Source organism: Caretta caretta, chromosome 4, assembly GCF_965140235.1.
Source record: "Caretta caretta isolate rCarCar2 chromosome 4, rCarCar1.hap1, whole genome shotgun sequence".
In the NCBI taxonomy this organism is placed as follows: Eukaryota; Metazoa; Chordata; order Testudines; family Cheloniidae; genus Caretta; species Caretta caretta.
Genome location: NC_134209.1, coordinates 91,836,695 through 91,851,532, shown reverse-complemented (window position 1 = coordinate 91,851,532; position 14,838 = coordinate 91,836,695). Strand labels below are relative to the sequence as shown.

Below are 14,838 nucleotides of genomic sequence, written 5' to 3'. Positions count from 1 at the left end.
GTATTGGCCTCCGGGAGCTATCCCAGAGTGCTCCAATGTGGTCGCTCTGGACAGCACTTTGAACTCCGATGCACTAGCCAGGTACACAGGAAAAGCCCCGGGAAATTTTGAATTTCATTTCCTGTTTGGTCAGCGTGGTGAGCTCAGCAGCACAGGTGACCATACAGTCCCCTCAGAATCACAAACGAGCTCCAGCATGGACTGAAAGGCAGACACTGGATCTGATTGCTGTATGGGGAGAAGAATCTGTGCAGGCAGAACTCCCATCAAAAAGAAGAAAGGCTAATATATATGCCAAAATCGCACAGGGCATGGTGGAGAGAGGCTACAACAGGGACACACAGCAGTGCTGCATGAAAGTTAAGGAGCTCAGGCAAGCCTATCAAAAGACAAAGGAGGCAAACGGTCGCTCCAGGTCAGAGCCCCAGACATGCCGCTTCTATGATCAGCTGCATGGCATTCTGGGGGGAGGCCCTACTACTACCCCACCACTGACCGTGGACACCTGCAAGGGGGGAGTCTCATGCAACATGGAGGAGGATTTTATGGGGTAGGAGGAGAATGCGCTGCAAGCAAGCGGTGAATCCGTTCTCCCCAGCAGCCAGGACCTTTTCATCACCGTGGAGCCAATACCCTCCCACGGCAGGATCCCCGACCCTGAAGATGGAGAAGGCACCTCTGGTGAGTGCACATTTGTAACTACAGTACAGGGTCTTAAAGCAATAGTGTTTAATGTTTGATTTGCCTTGAAGAATTGGGATGCATTCGTGGCCAGTATAGCTACTGGAAAAGTCTGCTAACGTGTCTGGGTATGGAGTGGGAATCCTCAGGGACATCTCCATGAAGCTCTCCTGGAGGTACTCTGAAAGCCTTTGCAGAAGGTTTCTGGGGGGGGCTGCACATCCTCCACAGTAGAACATTTTACCACGCCACGCCAGTAGCAAGTAGTCTGGAATCATTGCAGCACAAAGCATGGCAGCGAATGCTCCTGGGTTTTGGTCGCATTCAAGCAACATTCAGTCTTTATCTTTCTGTGTTAGCCTCAGGAGAGTGATATCATTCATGGTCACCTGGATGAAATAGGGGAATTTTTGTAAGGTAACAGTAAAAGGACCCCGTTCATGCTGGGTTGTTTGCACTTGGCTAAAAGGGATCATCCCAGAGAATAGCCATGCGGCAGGGGGAGGGGTGAAGGGATCATCCCAGAGAATAGCCACGCAGAGCGGTGGGGGAAGGTGTGTGCTGCACATCCACCTGAAAACTGCAGCCCCTCCTTTTAAATGTGAAACCCAACCGGCATTGCTTGCTATGGGAAAGGATGGCACTGCAGTTTGAAACCATTCCCACATGTTATGAAGGCATAAGAAGCCAACCAAAAGGCTTACCACGGCTGCCTGGAAACCAAATTCTGTTGCCCAGCCATTTGTGATGTATCACCATACCAGCAGGCGCTCAATATAAAAGGCAAAATGCGACCTTGTACCTAAAGCACATGTGCTGTCTGCTGTGAATTGCTTGATTCACTGTGAAAGTGTCTCCCTTTTGTTCTCAGAAATGTATCATCTTAAATTTTACTCTCCCTTTTTATCCCCCCTCAGGTGCAAATGTTTCTATGCTCCCCCTATCATCTCTGTCCCTGAGGTTATCACAGATTAGAAGGTGAAAAAAATGCACTCGTGATGACATGTTTTCCAAGCTCATGCAGTCCTCCCGCACTGATAGGGCACAGCTGAATTCATGGAGGCATTCAGTGGCAGAGGCCAGGAAAGCATTAAGTGAGCACGAAGAGCAGAGGCAGGAGGCAATGCTGAGGCTAATGGGGGAGCAAACAGACATGATGAAGCATCTGGTGAAGCTGCAGAAAAGCCAACAAGAGCACATACCCCCACTGCATCCATTGTATAACCTCCTGCCCTCCTCCCCAAGTTCCATATCCTCCTCACAAAGATGCCCAAGAACGCTGGCGGGGGGAGGCTCTGGGCACCCAGCCACTCCACTCCAGAGGATAGCCCAAGCAACAGAAGGCTGTCATTCAAACAGTTTTTTGATTTGTAGTGTGGCTACAATACACAATGTGGCCTTGTCCTTCCCTCCTCCCGCACCCCACCTGACCCAGGCTACCTTGTCAGTTATCTCACTTTTTTTTTAATTAATAAAGAAAGAATGCATGGTTTCAAAACAATAGTTACTTTATTTCCTTTGCTAGCCGTGATCGAAGGAGGGAGGGTGGTTGGCTTACAGGGAATTAAAATCAACAAAGGGGGCGGGTTTGCAGCAATGAGAAACACACACAACTGTCACACTGTAACCTGGCCAGCCATGAAACTGGTTTTCAAAGCCTCTCTGATGCTCAGCGCACCTAGCTGTGCTCTTCTAATTGCCCTGGTGTCTGGCTGCTCAAAATCAGCTGCCAGGCGATTTGCTTCAACCTCCCATCCTGTCATAAACGTCTCCCCCTTACTCTCACAGATATTATGGAGCACACAGCAAGCAGCAATAACAATGGGGATGTTGGTTGCGCTAAGGTCTAACCTAGTCAACAAACAGCACCAGCAAGTTTTTAAATGTCCAAAGGCATATTCTACCACCATTCTGCACTTGCTCAGCCTATAGTTGAACTGCTCCTTACTACTGTCCAGGCTGCCTGTGTATGGCTTCATGAGCCATGGGAGCAAGGGGTAGGCTGGGTCCCCAAGGATAACTACTGGCATTTCAACATCCTCAATGGTAATTTTCTGGGCTGGGAAGTAAGTCCCTTCCTGCAACTGCTCGAACAGCCTGGAGTTCCTAAAGATGCGAGCGTCATGTACCTTTCCTGGCCATCCCATGTTAATGTCGGTGAAACATCCCTTGTGATCCACCAGTGCTTGCAGCATCATTAAGAAGTACCCCTTGCAGTTTACGTACTGGTTGGCAAGGTGGTCCGGTGCCAAGATAGGGATATGTGTTCCGTATATCGTCCCACCACAGTTAGGGAACCCCATTGCAGCAAAGCCATCCACTATGACCTGCACATTTCCCAGAGTCACTACCCTTGACAGCAGAATGTCAGTGATTGCATTGGCTACTTGGATCACAGCAGTCCCCACAGTAGACTTGCCCACTCCAAATTGATTCCCGACTGACCGGTAGCAGTCAGGCGTTGCAAGCTTCCACAGGGCTATCACCACTCACTTTTCAACTGTCAGGAAAGCTCTCATCTTGGTATTCCTGCACTTCAGGGTGGGGGAAAGCAACCCAAAAAGTTCAAGGAAAGTGGCCTTATGCGTGCAAAAGTTTCTCAGCCATTGTGAATCATCCCATACCCGCAACACTATGCGGTACCACCAGTCTGTGCTTGTTTGCCAGGCCCAGAATTGGCGTTCCACTGTATCAACCTGCCCCACTGCCGCCATGATGTCCCAGTTGCCACAGCCCGTGCTTTCAGGAACAGCTGTGTCCATGTCCTCATCACAATCGTCTTTGTGCTGGCATCTCTTAGCCCGATTCTGCACATACTCCAGGATAATGTGCGAGGTGTTTACAATGCTCACAACAGCAGCAGTGAGCTGAGTGGGCTCCATGCTTGCCATGGTATGGCATCTGCATGGGTAACTCAGGAAAAAAGGTGTGAAACAATTGTCTGCCATAGCTTTCACGGAGGGAGGGGTGACTGACGACATGTATCCAAAACCACCCTTGACAATGTTTTTGCCCCATCAGGCATTGGGAGCTTAACCCAGAATTCCAATGGGCAGCGAAGACTGCGGGAACTGTGGGATAGCTACCCACAAGGCACCGCTCCATAAGTCGATACTAGCCACGGTATTGAGGCCACACTCCACCGACTTAATGCGCTTAGTGGGGACATACACAATTGACTGTATAAAATAGACTTCTATAAAATCAACCTAATTTCGTAGTGTAGACATACCCTAAAAAGGAACTGTTCTTGCACAAATGACTGGTCATAATTCTCTTCCCCCTTCCACTTGGCCCATTTTCTCATCAAATCACAAAATTTATACGTATGTTCTCTGACTCATCATGTTATTCATTTTGAGACCTCTAGATTTTACTCTACGCTTCAGGAGTAATTTGAAACCTCTGCAATACAGCCTTTTAAAACTCATATTTCAAAGCCTGTTCAATTGGCCTTTTATTAAATACATTCAACAGTTTACTCGACAGCTTTGCAATCAGTGTGGGGACTTTCTTGTCCTCTGGTACTTTATGTATTTTTATAGCCTTTCAAAAGTGATACGATAGCCTCCTATACAGTCAGCTTGTGTGAATGCAGAGCATAGCTTATCCCAGCTGGGTGTTCCTTGGGTATGATTGATTATTGCTTGATGATTGTCAATCTTTAGTCCCCACATCTTGATTTCATGGTGGCATTCCTTACCTCGCTTTATGTTTGTGTTGGATTTGAACCCTTTTCAGCTGCAGTCTCTCTCCAGCTCTAGACTCTGGGACCTCAGATGTATCCCAGGAAGCCATTTGACCTCTGTGAGTAGGTTTTTCAACTCATCTGGCCTTTTTCCTATATAGAATATGCAGCAATCTGAGTATGATTCTCTTGTGTTCTGGTGTATTTGGCATACGTTTCTTTGCTCATCTCACCCTTGCTGCTGTTCTATTTCCTTGTACTCAGAATAAACAGAAAATAATAAAACTGTAACCTTTCTTGGACTAGAACCAGTTTGCCCACTTGAGAATCACTTGAGAAGTGTAAACTTCAGTCAAATGGCAAGCTGTGTGTAAATTCTGTTTGACTACACCAATGCGATACCCTGCTGGGGTTCCCAGAAATGTGAGTTACTGTATTCCCTTCCCAAACTCAGCAACTGAGAGGTTTGCTATTGCTAAGTTGTGTCTCAGCTCCCTGACACACCCGCTTCTCTGCCCTACCACCAAACTCTTCATGGCTGTGCCAGTCCAAACCTTGCCTAGCAGGTAACCATCCGTAAACTGAAGTATGGTTACTACATGACTTGCTCAGGGCCATACAAGAAGCCTGTGACACAGCAGGAACGTGAACCCAGGTCTCCTAAGTCTGGGTTAATGCCCTAGCCACTGGACTGTACCAGCTTCTTAGTATACTATAGTAAATATCTCATCCTCATCCCAGATCACCAACTTGTATAATCCATTACTGCACATTCTATACACATAGCAGTGTGTGCTGCACCCCATATCTGAAACTCACAGGGCCACAAATTCTTTAGCTTGAAAGGTATTGCAAACGATTGAGGAAAAAATCAACCTCCCTCCGCCCCCCATCCGCAAGGGAAGGCTCTTACACATCTACATATCTGCATCCATACCTTAAAAGCAAATACGTCCATCCAACACTGCACATGTTGCAAGCCTGCTAAAATTAGCAGCAGATTAAAAAATATAATAAACTTTATTGTGCTCACCCTCTATCACTAGAGCCAGGACTTCTGGAGTAATCACAAGCATGCTAGCAGTGTGTGAAGTCTGTAATGCTTACATTACTTTGTGATTTATAAAATAAATATATATGTATATATATCTCTGAATAAATAAGGTTTGGGGTGGCCTAGATGGAAGAACTCTTTAAAATTTCACTGAATATGAACCCAAAGCTTAGCTTTGCTTTTGACTTCAACATGAATCTTAGCCTGAACAGATCACCACCTCAGCCCATCTCATTAGAATTCAGTGTGTATACTTAAAGCATCTGTTCTACAAGCGGTGCGCTCTCTCATTGTCTCTCCCCTAGTTCTTCCTAAATGCTTTAGTGTATGAGTTTATTTAGAGTGAATAATGGGGAATCTATCCTTTGATGTGTTAGTACATTCTGATCTTGTTCATTATTCTAACTAAGATTAATACTGTTACTAGAACAGTAATCTATTACTTAAAGCTAATCATCCATTGATTAACACCCAAGAAGCCAATTAATAAAACACATCCTTCCAAGGACATCTATTGATTGATTAATCAAATCTACAACTTTTGTGATGTTTTTTTCTTGTGCAGTTGAAAAATGCTATTTCACATGCATGTTAATGTTGCAAAACACACATCTAATATTCTAAAAAACAGTTATATTCCATTAGGAGGGTATGGGCATCTTGTCCTGCTTTTCTGAGCCTCAGCCTCTCTGCCCTGCTGCCTCCTTTCCCTGACTTGCTTCAAGAATCTTCATGACATAGTTAAGTGCTGCACTGTAGGCTCCATGAGCTGTCCTAGTCAACCCCTCCCCTCCTATTGGGTGTTGTAATAATTGGGCCTAAAGGTCTACCCTAATTTGTAAGATCAACTGGTGAAAAGTGGGTTAAGGCCCATGAATTGTCACAATGATTTGTTATATAAAACGGCTTAAATAAAGATGTGAGAAAGAGACTGAATGTGTTAATTTAAACAAAAGGTCTCCTGATACCTTTTAAGATTATGATGGATAAACAAGAGGAGCAGAAATCAAGGAACCACAATTGGTGTCAGAAATTAGGCCTAACAGATGGACAAAACAATGAAAAGATGGATTTTTTCCATCCTTAGCCTGTTTGGGGCCCTTACAAAGAGGCTTTGGGAGAGAACAGATTAAGAATTTTTACCATCACCATGTCTGCAGTGGAAGGATTGTTGCTGAGACACCAGACCTTGGGGGTGATGCTTGATCATCATCACTGCACCAGAACCCAACTTGTTGCACGTGAGATCCTGCTATTTGCTCTTTTCTTTCCCAATCTTCCTCCTGTCCTCCCACCCCCACCTGATCCTGAAATCAACTGTACTGCACGGCACCTGCAGAGTAAGACAAGATATCAGTTCTTCCTAGTGAATGAAAGGGACATAACCAGACCAACCAGATGTCCCTGATTGGGAAGATTAACTGGACTCCAGAGTATCAGATGTCCTGGCCATCCTGCCAGCCTAAAGCAGCCATCCGTGACTGACTAGCAACTCTGTATCCTGAAAACCTCAACAAAAGCTATATTTCCCCCATCTTTATCATCCATCCTATCTGTTCATCATAGAAGATTAGTGTTGGAAGAGACTTCAGGAGGTCATCTAGTCCAACCCCCTGCTCAAAGGACCAACCCTAACTAAATCTTCTCTCTCCCTTCTGTGACTGACTGTTTTGTCTAAGGCAGGAAAGTGACTATCATTCTAAATTCAAAATTAAACAATAGAACTATCCCTTTCTCCACCACCAAAAAAGTCTGTTTAAATGAGACTTTACCACTATTCACTGTCTCAAAAAAAAACCTTTTATAGGTTTTAATTTTCTTTTTCAGAATCAATTTCAGTTTCATTGATCTATACCTTGTTTTGAGTTTTTCCCTTTTGTGTGTTTCAATCAATAAATTTCTAACCTTTCATCTGAATCTTATGTTTGCTATGGTATTAAGCGGGCTAATTTCTCTCTCTATCAAACTCTGTTTAATGTTGGAGAGTAACTGGGTTATGTTACAACATCTTTGGCCTATATAGTCTTAACTAAATTAATACAACTGTGTGCCCCAACTCATTCCTTCTACCTCCACCTTTCCTAGTGTCGATCCTAATTCTTACTCTCCTCCTCCTTCTTTATTAATTCCCTTAATCCCCAGTAAATCCCTCACTCCTCTTTCTCCTTATTTCTCTATTTTGTGTGTGCCTTTGGGTTCTTACTCTGTCATGTGGGTTTTTAAGGGTCCCTAGGATGCATAGCAGCGAGTGAGGGTTGCTGCTTGAACACTTTAACTTCTATTTCCTAGCTCTAATAATTCAACCAACACAACTAAGTTTAGATACCTGGAGCAGCCCCTGGGAGTCTTACACTGTAACATTATTGGGACAGGGAATGTTTTCTTCATATGCTTGAAGAGAGCTATGGAGAATGAGGGAGATACCTAGCTATATATTTTTATGACTATTTCATGTACCTCTAATGCCTATTTGATATTATTTTGTTTGGCTGCATGAATTTAAATCTAAAGGAGCTGCTAGGAATAGCAAACAGGAAATGAAATCATGACAGAGATAAGATCTCCAGGGCAAATACTAAGAGCCCTTAAGAGAACAATGATTGGGCTATTAACTGGAAAATGCCTACCTTCCCAGCTCCAGCCAAGTTACCAGGCTTGTTTTTTCAGGGCCGGGGCCAAAATTAAAAGGACACTAAATGGTAATAAATAAATTAATTAATTAAATAAAATCCTGCCTTGAGAGACAGGAGGGAAGTGGGCCACAACTGCTGGAGGGAAATGCTGCAGGATAGAGAAACCAAGAACCTGAAGTAGAGCACCCTGTTCGTTCCAACCCAGAAGTCAAGGTACGTGGGCTAACGTGGAACTTACCAAAACTTGGATGGAACATATAAGGTTTAGGTAAGACCTCTGGTGTAGGCCTTTTGTTTTATCTGCTTGTTATGTACCTTTGGGTAAATAGAAAATATATTTGTTTTAAAACACTGTGTTGAGTCACTTTAATTAGCCACTGGTCATTTCTCCTGAAGGAAAGTCTCCTGCAGTTACCAGCCCAAATTAGATCTGCTGAAGGAGTCATAGTTGGTAAATGGGAGGCTGCAACCAGAGATCCAGTGACAAGAGCTTAGCACGATAGGGGCCCAAACAGTTTGAGGCTTTTAGGTGCTAGCATAATATAAATAATACAAGCCGCTGGACACTTCTGCAAATTCTCTGTGTGCCCATCCCTGAGACCATGTCCCCACCCTGCCCTATTGGCGTGCTCAAGCCACTGGGCACTCAGACATCAGCTTTGAAAGTCCCCTTGTCATCTAACTCCCATTTGAGTCCAAATGGCTACCTGCTACTGCCCAAACTTCTGAAAGTTTTGGCTTTTACAGCATTCTGAAAGCTTGGTGTATTACAAAATAAACCTTTTTATCTCCAGAACAGACAGTAGAATCCAGGATATAGGTCCATGGTAGTGAAAAATGTGCAGGAATGGTAGTGCAATGGAGTAAACGCTCCATAAGCCATGTTTTGCTGAGAGGTTTAGGGCCAGCAGTGTGGCTCATAAAGTAAGGTGGGGTCCAAAGGGATCAGGTTAGCCAGGAGGTGCATTGATTTAGTATGTTTCCTAGGGCAATCCCATCAGCAGCAGTCCTATGGAGCCCCAAATGATTTTAAAACAGCTTGTCTCCAACAGGAGGTAATTGCACCTGCAGGGTTGAATCTGGTCTTGAACTGAAATATCGTTTCCCTCCTTTATTTTTTAGCCCTCCCCAATCCTGCTGTTCCTAGAGGTAACTCCTAGACCTTAAACCACATATGGCAACTTAATAACTGACTTACAGGAAATGTACAATTCATATACTTCATAGACAGAGAAATATAATAGTGGTGATGAAATATCCCTGGTAATTCTATGGGAACCCTTTAGAATGGACCTTATGACAAAATACTTGTATTTGCCTGGGACAGAGAAAATGGAGTCCCTTGAAAATTTCATATGTCAGTTAGAAACACAGAACAAAGAAAACCCAGTGTGAGGAAATCATACTCTTTGAAGCGCAACTGAAGAGAGCACAACAAAAAGCTATCTAATACAGATATTTAAAGAAAACTGCTCTGCACATGAAAACAAACCATGTAGCCAGTTAGCATTTTGATTTTTACTAGCTTGAAAAATTTACCTTTCTAATCCTACAGAAGCAAACGTTCAGAGACGTTAAGAAGGGTTTTACCCAGAGGATTTACTTGAGGATCATTTGATATGTTCCCCATTTATGGAGCAAATTCTGCCCTGAAATCTATGTAACAACTGCATGAATTCTTCATGAATCTGTAGAGTGAGGGTAAATTTTGAGATTAGTAAAGGGAATTTCTACCTCCTACACACCTTTTGAAAATGTTCCTCAGAGCGAATAAAAACAAAATAATTATCAAACCACTGCTTTCAAGCTGCTTCACTAGTATGTGAATCATGGTTTTCATATCCTATTCCCTTCGGAGATTTTAATAAGAAAATATTCAAATTTCAACTTTATGAATCCCAAAAGTAAATGTAAATGAATAAACTTCTCCTATCATTAAGATTAGATTAAAAACATGATGATATATCTCAACTATTTGTCATGAGTAAAAAGTATTGGTAGTTATAGCTGAAGTTCTAGTACAGAAGCAGTGTAATAAATAATTGTGACTGGAGTCCCAGGGGTGCCACACTGAGATTGCTCAATCAGGGCAAACCCCAAAGAATGGGGCAGACAGTCCCCAAAACCGGTGGTTTATTCTAATAATTAGATTAATCAAGCTAGCAATAAAACAGCTTCTACAATACCTTACTGGTTACCTGGAACCCAAAAACACAGCTCCCTTAAAGCAATCCATCCCAGACTCCCACCCAGACAGCCAGGTCAAATATGAGGATTACTGAAAATCTTGTTCATTGTATAAAAATTTCTACCAATCCCAAAGGATCAGTCATGTTGCCCACCAGGTCAATGAATATTTCAGATCTTCTCCAAATACACATTTACAGCCAATTCTTATTAACGAAACTAAGATTATTAAAAAAAGAAAAGAATGCGTGCAAGAGAGAGAGTTTTGGTTAAAGGATTATTATACATACAGACTTGAATACCTTTCTTAGGTCAGTTTGATAGTAGAGGTTGTGAGTTGCAAAGTTGCAAAGAGTTCTTTCAGAATTAGTTCCATAGATTATAGTTCAATGTCAGGGTGATCCTGGAGCTGGAGACCTCAGTCTTGTGACTAAAACTTCCCCTGATGAAGCTTAAGCAGATATGAGATAACAGGATCAGGGCCCAAGAGTTCTTTTTATAGTTCTCTGGCAGCCTCTTGACAGCAGGTATTCCTTGGGTGAAGCATTGTAGCTTTGAAGTAGAATTTCCTATGTATTCCCAGGAAATTAGTTGCATTCATCAGCATAAGGTAATTATCCATTAAGCATTTCATAGACCGTTTACTACAGACTTCAAAGAGAAATATAGACAATGATATTGTTACACCCAAGCTTCATCAAAATGTTCATATTCCCTTTTGATCTTTGAATCAATAGAACAGGGGTCGGTAACCTTCAGCATGCAGCCCATCAGGGTAATCTGCTGGCAAGTCACGAAACATTTTGTTTACGTTGACCGTCCGCAGGCACAGCCCCCTGCACCTTCCAGTGGCCACGGTTCGCTGTTCCCAGCTAATGGGAGCTGCGGGAAGCAGCAGCCAGCATGTCCCTGCAGCCCGTGGCTTCCCACAGCTCCCATTGGCCAGGAATGATGAACCGCAGCCTCTGGAAGCTGTGAGGGGCCGTGCTTGCGGACAGTCAAAGTAAACAAAATGTCTTGCGGCCCACCAGCAGATTACCCTGATGGGCCACATGCCAAAGGTTGCCAACCCCTGCAATAGAACATAGTGACAGACAGGAACTGTTTGGTTACATTGTTAACTTCTAACAAGATATAGAAAAAACACAGACAAATACAATCACTATCTTCTTCTAATTCTCTAACAATGCAACTCTATATTTCAAGGCTCTAGTTTATCTAACATGGAATGGCCCTAATTACCATCTATGTACTTTTAAATATGTCTCTAAAGGCTGGATTTGGGTCATGTAGCCTGCTAGTTGCTTAATCCTTTCTGGGTCAGTTTCACAATAATAAAATATGTATTCCACTGCACCGTTTAAGGCCACGTCTACACTACAGAGTTAAGTAGACTTAAGTTCAGACTTGACAAAGCCCTGGCTGGGATGATTTAATTGGGGATCGGTCCTGCTTTGAGCAGGGGGTTGGACTAGATGACCTCCTGAGGTCCCTTCCAACCCTGATATTCTATGATTCTATGATAAGTTGCATCGTTGATCATAAACCGCTGTAATTACATCGCTTGTGTATGTTCACATAATGCTCCTTGTGTCAGTGGAGCGCCTCCGCAGTTGGTGCTCTAGCACTGAGAGAGAGAGCAGTGCACTGTAGATACCAATCCCACTGTGCAAATTGCCATATTTTCTGACTAGGAGTTCTGGGAATGGATCATAGTGCATCATGGGGATGGATCACCACACCATGATGCAGTTTTCTCCATCCCATAATTTCAAGGGCTTCCAACTGTGTGTTGCACCATTTTTCAACTGCCCCAGTAAACTTTGCATCCACCATCTCTGCCAGAAATCATGGATCCTGCACTGCTCTCCAGTCTTTTGTGATGAGAGTTATGAACACAATGCAGCTGATTCTGCAGTATATCATGAGCTGCAAATCTGAACAGAAATCCATGGTGCCTGCCCTGCTGTGTGCCATGAAAAGAAGCAATTCAAGATTGACATTGGCATTCATGGAGCAGCTGCACACAGTGGACTGTCACTATTGGGCTCAGAGAAACAAGCACTGAGAGGTGGGATCAGATTCTGCTGCAGGTATGGGATGACGAGCAGTAGCTGCAGAACTTTCGTATGTGCAAAGACACCGTCCTTGAACCTTGTGCAGAGCTGGCCCCAGCCCTGCGGTGCAAGGACACCAAAATGAGAGCTGTCCTAACTTTGCTAGACACTAAAAATCATGGCCTTAATCAAGATACTGGTGGCAGCTGCTGCTGCTTCTTCTTTCTTTATTATTATTATTATTTATTATTTTATATTTATATTATTACGGCTTATTACAAAAATCAGTAACCCACTAAAGCCCACGTTTTGTCCTATGACTACAGAGGTATTAACAGGCCACTTCACCTTGAATTGCCACTTAGAATATGTGCTAACTACCTATGATAAACTATCTGCTTGATCTTGTATTTAGCTGTGACACTCTTGTATCTTTCCCAGACCTGAAGAAGAGCTCTGTGTAGTCCAAAATCTTGTCTCTCTCACCAACAGAAGTTTGTCCAATAAAAGATATTACCTCATCCATCTTGACTCTCTAAAATGCAAGCTATCAGCCCGACAGTGTGCTAGCCACAAGGAAGAGGTGTGGTATAGGTGGTGGTGGTGGTGTTTCTTTCTTGTGGTTGTGCAGGGCCTACATTTCATTCTGAAGGTGGTAAAAGCAGTGGTCATTCTCTTCTGATCTTTTTTCCAGTCTTCATGCTTTTTCTGGTGGTTCTGGCCAGAGAAACAAACCAACACACACACAAAATAGTGTCTGTTACTTAAGATTCACTATTAAGTTTTTAAAAGTTTACGATGCCAGCATTCTGGTGGAGTTTTTCTTTTCACGGTTAGCTTATTCAATAAAAATCAGAGTGACATAAACAGCTATGTTTTCATTCTGGCAAACCTGTAACTATTGTGGTTTGGTTTTACAAGGACACAACATGGGCATGTAGGTATATAAAGTATTCTAGACTTTCCAGATTACCTCTGCTTGTTTGTGGTAGCTATATTAAGATAACTTCCTTTCCCTCTTCAAATAATTCTTGCCCAATTTCTACAGCCATAAGAGGAATAAAAAAAAACAACAAGTCCCATCTCTCAATATACATCCATGTAAATGCAGAGACAAGCAAAATCTCAATCCTTAATGTTGCTAAAATGTGGGTAAAATCATACAACAAAACTGCACTGCATATGACAATCCTATGAGAACTAAGAGGAAACCAAGGGCTGATGTCTAAAAGGTAGATTTTCAAAAGTGCCTGTGTGACTTTGGAGCATCAGTTCCAACAAGATCAATGAGACTGGTGCTCCTAAATCCCTTACCTGTTTTTTCAGAATTCCACCCTTAATCACTACCATGCTCTAATAGGTCACCTACTACCTGGTGACTGTGATGACTTTACTAACTTGACTCCTGCAGGAGCCAGTTAACTGTGTCAACAAAAACACTTTCAGAGCCAGATAGCTCTTCACTAGAGCAGACAGCTCTTAAGTTTTATTTTGAGGACATAAAAAAATTGGCAAATGTATTTATTTTTAAAGTATGGTAGTGATGATCTTCCTTTTATATATTTGGGAGGTAAGGGTGCCACAGACTTGCATTCATCAGCCTGGGTTTGATGGCTTAATAAGTAATTCAATAGGAGAAAATAATTATCCCAAACTTGGTTTAAGCTGTAATCAGATTTCTGGGTCTTGCTGCATACTGTAGTCATATTAAATGTAAACCCATATTTAACTGGCTATGAATTATACAGCTGGAGCACGGCATTAAACTGGAAATCATTGCCCTACATTATGAGAGACAGCATGGGGTAGTAGAGAGACCATGGATTTGAGAACCAGGAGCTCTAGCCTTCTACGGTTGCCTGCCATGGATTTGCAGAATGGCCTTGGGCATATTACTTGACCTTTGTCTCCATTTCCGCATCAATCAAATGGAGACAGTACTTAATTACCTTCCTCACAGGAGCATTTTGAGGATTTAATTAATGTTCGTTGTGCTTTGAAGAAGTCACCTGCCCATACAAGTGCTAACGACATGTTGCAAACATAGCCTACCCAGCATCCTATGCGGTCACCCTAAATAAAACTGACCTGATTTTTAGAGATGCTAAGCACACACAACCACATGTGTGATGCAATTCACATCAATGGTAGCTGCAGAAGCACAGCAAACTCAAGGTCAGGCATCTAAATATAAAGTTGGGTGTCTAAAGTTAGATACCCATATCTGGAAAAAGGAAACCGCATGTACAGACACATACTAGCAAATAAAGCATTGTTTGCTTTTATTCATGTCCAACTGAAGCCTTCAGAGATCTAATAAATACCAGAAAAATTCACAGCCAGGTTTCTCTCTAGTTTATCCGGAATGGTTAAAATGTGTGTAATTCTTATAGCTGTTAACAGCAACCTTACCAATATAAAAAGTGGCATAAACACCTTGTGCCTTTAACACCGATTGTCATCTCCTCCCCAATTGTTCTCCTGCCATGTAATTTAAACAACCATATGCTATCCACTGATTTTGACACCAAGGTCTGC

At 42.8% G+C, this 14,838-nt stretch overlaps 1 protein-coding gene across 1 annotated transcript in view; it reads left to right on the top strand.

Moving 5' to 3' along the window:
- SORBS2 (sorbin and SH3 domain containing 2) overlaps positions 1–14,838 on the top strand; it is a 405,939-nt gene that overhangs the window by 90,627 nt on the left and 300,474 nt on the right. The window lies entirely within an intron of this gene.